The sequence below is a fragment of the Penaeus japonicus genome, unplaced genomic scaffold (genome assembly GCF_977035675.1).
Source record: "Penaeus japonicus unplaced genomic scaffold, GWHDUDI00000001_assembly GWHDUDI00000023, whole genome shotgun sequence".
NCBI lineage: Eukaryota > Metazoa > Arthropoda > Malacostraca > Decapoda > Penaeidae > Penaeus > Penaeus japonicus.
Window position 1 is genome coordinate 12,799,964 of NW_028234425.1, and position 7,500 is coordinate 12,807,463.

The window sequence follows — 7,500 nt, forward strand, 5'->3', positions numbered from 1 at the left end:
TTTAATTATATGAAAATGACTGGTATTAGAATTTTAGCTTCTTCATATTGATTTATGGATATTATTAATTAATAAGGGAAGGTTTGGATGCCGTACTTTTTTCTTTTTTCTTTTCTTTTTTCTTTTTTTTTTCCTCTTCTTCTTCAATGATTGATAAGGAAGTATGTTCTAATGATAGAAAAGAGAAGAAAAACTCATAACACATACACTAATTGATTTTTAGATTTATGACAATGTAAATATTCATGATAAGGATGTATTTTTATACGTGTCAATATTTGTATTATATCAAATCATTCTTTGTTGTGTATGTATTTGTGGTATATTGTGTGCTGAATACCATACTTGTCTGAGAGAGATATGCAATTTAAGCAAGGATACCCAGACCAGATGCAATTGCTTTCATAGTCATACTTAAACTAATGCAGTAAAACCCAGTTATTAGGTGATTCCCATTATACAGATTATTCTAATATAACATGGACTCATGTTGAAGTCTCAAATTTCTGCATTCATATTTGTAATAATTTTGCTTTCATTTTACTTCAGAGTGAAAAAAAATCACTTAAAGATAAGTCTTTTCAGTCATAATCTTTAATATCATTGATAGCAATTATATTAGTATGTCATTTTGTGGTTGGAAGTTTATTGCAGTAATCTATTTTTTAGAATTAGATAATGATCTTGGGAAGTTAAACAATTAAAGAAAATAACTTCTTCCTTCCTTTCTTTCTTATTTCAAGTCATTGATATATTTTCATTATGAAATTAAAAGTGCCATTGGAATGATATTATTAGTGAATTACTCTTGTGATACATTTAAGAATGAATATTTTTCTTAGCCTTTCCTTTTTCTTTTCCTATTGATGTAAAGGTATAAGAATGGTTTCATCCAAATTAACTTGAGTCCTTTTCAATACCCTACTTTCTGCAAGTCCCAAACTCTTTGGTTGTTCTTATTATGCCAGCGTAGAGGCTCTTATCTACCAGTTGCTGAGTATTGTAAATGATCTTGAGTGATCAGTCTACCTAATTTTGAAATTTATGATGATAATTGTAATTTAATATGATAGGAAAGTTAGGCAATGCTATGGATCAACTGATGTGTTGTTCCCTTTTGTATTTTACTGTCTCTAGGACTATACCATCTTGACTTTGGGCCAGGAATTCCCTAATTACCAACAGTTAAGTGAGTGTTCTCTTTACTGATGCAAGATCTGGCAATTTGTGTGGTGTTTTTTTTTTATTCAGCACATATCTGTACACGTTTTAGACTTGTGTAATTATTTTTATTTATGTATGATGTATATATGTGTACTATTAATGTCAGTACACATATCAGTTTGTTAGGTGAATGTTCAGAGTTTAAAGGTGCTGATTGTAAATGTATTTAGTCATGCATTGTAAAAGTATTGTGCCTTTGAATGTATTGTACTTTACATATGAGTAATGCTCATTTTGAACATTTCATTCAGTCAAATATTACTGTGTGTTGCCTTTTCTCTTGCTGGTTTTATTCTTGCACTAAGAAGTGAAGTGGATTAATTATATATATAGCCAGTGTATTGATCTGCACAAGAATTATATATGCCTTGCACAGTCATATTGCTGCATCTGTGTAATAAATAGAAATGTTATACATGATACTTCTTGCACATTTTGAAAGCTTTATATTATATCAACTTTTTATTTGACCTTTAATCCCCAAGGTAATTAGAATATTTTCCTAGCATATTATATACTACCAGGTTAGTGCCAAATATACCTACAAAGGTGTAGTTTCTCTTAAAAAACTGGACCTGCTTGATTGTGTGTCAATGGGTTCATTTACGTATTTAGATGGAATCTTTATACATCTTTTTTGTATGCTAGAGAAACAATAATGAAAAAGGATACAAAGAGAGGTGTATTTTGGTTCATTTCTTGTTTTTTTTTCTATATTTGGGGGGGAAATGCAAAACTTAATCTCACCCTAAATGAAAAGAGCGGAATTTAATGTGACAATAATATCTCTGTAGACTAAGTAATGCCATCAATGCACAGGAATACCAAAATCCAAGATTCCATGGCAGGTCTATTTTGAATGTGGTGTTATTGCAGGACATTTTCTAAGCTCAACATTTTTTTCTTTACTTTTGACACTTTGTCAATAATAGTAGGTAGGAAGATTAAACATACTGGTTAGTGTTAAAGGTAGTCTGAAGAAAGATAAAGAACATCAACGCAAGTAGAAGATATTACAGAAAACTTAATGTGGTACCATATGGAAAAACAGCTTACAGAAAGCAGACTTATTTTACATTTTGGTTATTAACCCTCTGCAACAGACATTTTCACGGTTGTACCACTTTTGCTCTGCATTTTTGCTTTTGTAGAAATAAATTACAGGCTATTCATTCCTTCAGTTATAACCTATTATACCAAATACTAATTAGTATCATTTTACTGATATATCATAAATAAACTCAGATTTCCTACCATAAGACAGGAAAATAAAGGAAAACACAAATATCTTAAAATGCTCAGCCCAGGCTGAACATCTTAAGATGTGGCCCATCTCGGAAGGGTTAAGATGTACTTAGAATGTTATTGCTATAAAATAAATCAATTTAGAGGAATTTTCAATATTTCAGTGATAGTCTTTTGTTTTTATTCAGATATTTATAAGTAATGTTATAAACAACATAATTATGTATGAAATTCTAGATTAATACTGTTATATCTTAGGGTAGGTTGAAGTTCAAGTCCCAGAGATATTTGGCTGGACAGTCAGTGCATTTTTATCTTCAGTTGATAAAGTGCAGTATTCTAAAACTTTTTTCGACTTAGCAAATACAAACATATCTACAGACAGCCATAATGATAATGGATATGATATGATAACAGTAATTGTTCTCAAGAAGTAGATTATGAAATCTTTTCTCTTTTGTTTTTGTTGATTTTTCTTCTTCATCCTCTTCTTCTTCCTCTTCCTCCTCCTCTTCTTCTCCTTCTCCTTCTCCTCCTTCTCCTTCTCCTTCCCCTTCTTCTCCTTCTCCTCCTTCTCCTTCTTCTTCTCCTTCTCCTTCTCCTTCTCCTTCTCCTTCTCCTTCTCCTTCTTCTCCTCCTTCTCCTTCTCCTTCTTCTCCTTCTCCTTCTCCTTCTCCTTCTCCTTCTCCTTCTTCTTCTCCTTCTTCTCCTCCTCCTTCTCCTCCTTCTCTTCTTCTCCTTCTCCTTCTTCTCCTTCTCCTTTTCCTTCTCCTCCTTTCTTCTTCTTTCTTCTTCTTCTCCTCCTCTCCTTCTCTCCTTCTCCTTCTCCTCTCCTCCTCCTCTCCCTCCTCCTCCTCCTCCTCCTCCTCCTCCTCCTCCTCCTCCTCCTCCTCCTTCTTCTCCTTCTCCTTCTCCTTCTCCTTCTTCTCCTTCTCCTTCTTCTCCTTCTCCTTCTCCTTCTCCTTCTCCTTCTCCTTCTCCTTCTCCTTCTCCTTCTCCTTCTCCTTCTCCTTCTCCTTCTCCTTCTCCTTCTCCTTCTCCTTCTCCTTCTCCTTCTCCTTCTCCTTCTCCTTCTCCTTCTCTCTCTCCTTCTCCTTCTCCTTCTCCTTCTCCTTCTCCTTCTCCTTCTCCTTCTCCTTCTCCTTCTCCTTCTCCTTCTCCTTCTCCTTCTCCTTCTCCTTCTCCTTCTCCTTCTCCTTCTCCTTCTCCTTCTTCTCCTCCTCTTCTTCTTCTTCTTCTTCTTCTTCTTCCCCACCTCACTTATTTGACAAGGTTTCATTATTGCACTTGGTCAGTCACTATGATTTGAACATTATAACAAAAATACAAATGAATTATTTGTCTTAAGTTTAAATAATCTTCAGTACAACATTGACTATATAGTGATATACACTGGCTGAAAAAAAAACTTTCAATTTTGATACACATAAATACAAAGCTCTGGTAAGAATTATTTTTCTTATAGCCATGGAATTATAACAACTTGCTCTTAGTTTTCACAGCAATTTTTTTCATGTGGGAAAGAGAAAGATATACTGGGATAATACTAATACTATTTATACATTATCATTATTTGCCTTTGGTTCTCTTTGTGAATAGTAAATATCAGGATATGTACTGTTGTATAGTTATACTGGAGATTATGTACTGATTTGATAAAGAAATCTTTTCCCAATTTAGAAAGATTGGTTATATAGGCAACAATATTATTCAGTGTTAACATTTGTGATTGTAAATGTATAGTTTTATGATATTAATAAATTGTGCTTTGTTTAATTGCACATTCAGTTAATTATCACAAAGGTTAGACTATTTTTATGTGCTACCTGTTCAGAGATTAGTGGTTGTTAACTCGGCAATGGAATTACATATGTAAGTTGAGGAAGTTTTCTCTAGAGAAATTAGGAAAGAATAGAGTCTGTACACTATATTTATAGATACAAATGGAATGCCAGTATAAGGGCTATATCGAATTAACATTCCTTGGGATCTTGTTTGTTTGCTTTGGCACACAATTGGAGTTTTCTGTTTCAAAGAAATACGGATTTTGTTATCCTTTTTTATCACAATAAAGCATGTTTGCTTCATTAATGGTTTCAATTATTGTCAACGAAAACTATGATGTGAAATTAATAATCAGATTATGATTTTCAGTGGGATCGCAAGGGGCAGAATGTTACTTAAGGAAATTGAGATCCACGATGTAGATAGATTGTGCCTCATATTTAGAAATTGTTGAGATTACAATTTAATGGGGGGTTTTCTTATCACTACGAAACATGATTTCTTATTCCCTTTCTTACTTCTACCATAAACATTCTATCTAGAGAAGTTTAAACATCAGAAAACCTTACATGTCCAATTAGAGTGAATAAAAATTGGGAAATTACATCGCTGTGCCATAATACTCGTCCTCCACCATCGTCATCGCAATTTCGCCGTCTTACTGAAAATTTCCTGTCATTTAGTATAAGATAGGAAATATTGTATTTGGCGGTTAGAAAACTGATGTGTTTATCGTCTAGTCAACGTCGGCCAAAAGAAATTATGTCAGTTGACATCCAACCGACGTCGGGAGGTGACGTCCCTACTAGGGTCTGGCCCCGACGACGTCGACAAAGTGTCGGCTCCATCGTCAAATCGACGTCGGCCGGATGAGCAAAATTGAACGCCGACCGTCGGCAGCTGACTATTAGCCGACTATTCTCTATTTTGTTGTCAATAACCCATTTAATTGACTGATTATCAGTATTCAATTATACCATTATTGGTAGTCACGTCTTATACCCCATGCCGCCACGCTTTCTAAAACAAATGAGTTACATATATGGACAGCATTCTCGAACACGTATGGATGGGGAGTCATTTTTCAATCATCTGCAAACTACAGTCACTACCAGGAGTTTAGAACCGGAGTTAGGCTGAATAATAGGGAATGGTTTAACCTCCTCCATCGGGACTAATATGTATATATGTATATATATATATATATATATATATATATATATATATATATATATATATATTTATTTATTTATTTATTTATTTATCTTTATTTATGTATATATATGTATATATATATACATATATATATATATATATATATGTGTATATATATATAATTTATTTATATATATACATATATATGTGTGTATGTGTGTGTGTATATATGTGTATGTATATATATATATATATATATATATATATATATATATATATATATATATATGTATATATATATATATATATATATATATATATATATACATAATTGTATGTTGGCGCATTTTAAAGGAAGGACTATTGGACCGTAGGACCAATGCGCCGGAGGTCCAATCAACGTCACCGCCCAGGATGATGGAGCTATAGGTGAAGGCATATAATTTTTGATAATCACGCGCGTATTTCATCTGAACTTCTACAAATATGATAAAAAATTATGTTATAAAATTAGTGTTTAGTTACATCTAAACATATTTCTAATTTCTAAAGTCAATTAATTCATTCTGAGAATTGTGGAAGTGATATAATCAAAATAAATGTAATCCTTGTATATGGAGAAATTGATGGCCTTGTAAAATAACGGCAAACATTCCTAAAGCTCCAATCCATCACTATCTTGTTAATAACGAAGAGCTAAGTTAGATTTTCCTGATCCCACTTTTTTCTACAAATTAGATTAGATAAATCAGTGAAAAAACATCATATTTATTCATTTTGAATAGCCTAATGTCGCATATTTCCACAATAAAAATGATGGTAGATGGCAGTCCCGCCATCAAAGTCGGGGTTGTTATTATCAAAAGGAATGCAGATAGATCTGCTTATGTTGACAATGAGAATATTCTTAAAGTATTTCATGGCTTGATTTCTTGGAGAGGGCAGACTCGAGGGCGTAACTATCTGGGATGACGCCTACCATTTCTCAAAGGTCTCACGATTTTGCTGGTCAAAATCTGAAAAATAACGTCATGCATCGTGCAACAAAAAAGTCATATCTTAGTCGCACAAAGACACACTAGGCTTTTTTACGCGATAAACAACGTATTTCTTCATATTTCTCCGCTTTTGCTAAACAAAGTCGTATAGCCCCCGCCCCCCCCAAAAAAAAAAGTAATGAAAGATTTGCTCATTTTATTTTCTCTAAGGAAAAATGAAAAATGTTCGAAACTGTTTTTTAAATGTTTTCGTTTATGTTTTTTTAAAAGATATTTCCTCAACGCACAAAATATTAGGGAAAAGCGTTGATACCATCCAACAATACCGCTTCGGCAGTTGGCTAGCTATTTAATAGGTACTTCCTGTACTTTTCTGCAAAGCCAACATCAAAGGAAGAGGCAAATGAGCATCGGGCTGTTATACTTCGATAATGAAATTTGTTTTGAGATCTTTAGCATTTCAGATTATTTGTGGACCAATATGTATTTAAATTAAGGTTTGAATTATCAATTTCCCTCACTATGGACGTAACGCCCCTCCCCCTCCCCCACATGGATCCACCATTTGACCAATGATTCTCACTCTTCCAATAGAACAAAAAAGGTCTTTACCGCCATCACACATGTCAGCACTTAATATTGTGATAAACTCATCCCAAGTTTAATCATGCAGTAAAATGAAAATGTACAGTTCTTACAGGGAAACATAAGTCCCCAGCTTCATTGTTCAACGATTATGAGTTGGGTACCCTTATGGCCTGCATATCAATATACACTGAAGGAAATCTGAGAGAAGTAATCGTTGTGATGACGATTTTACAGATAGCTCCTTACGCCCCCCACCCTTCCTAAAAAAGTAAATTATATATAATCATCAATAACGCGGATTATGCCTAATGGTTTAAAGATTGTCTTAATTTTGTCAAAATATTGTTTTAAACGGGTCACTTTCAAGAGAGAAAGTGAAATGTAACAGATTCTACCCTGTGTTCATCACACCTACACACCTACACACACATATACATACATACATACATATATATATATATATATATATATATATATATATATATATATATATATATATATATAA

General features: G+C 33.2%; 1 protein-coding gene across 1 annotated transcript in view; it reads left to right on the plus strand.

The window, feature by feature from the left end:
* Positions 1–1,501, plus strand: part of c11.1 (maestro heat like repeat family protein c11.1) — a 30,032-nt gene extending 28,531 nt beyond the window's left edge. The window contains exon 24 of the mRNA XM_086550468.1: positions 1–1,501. This exon is cut by the window's left edge and continues 1,040 nt beyond it. The gene's annotated coding sequence lies outside the window, so the exon portion shown is untranslated.
* The last annotated feature ends 5,999 nt before the right edge of the window (positions 1,502–7,500 follow it).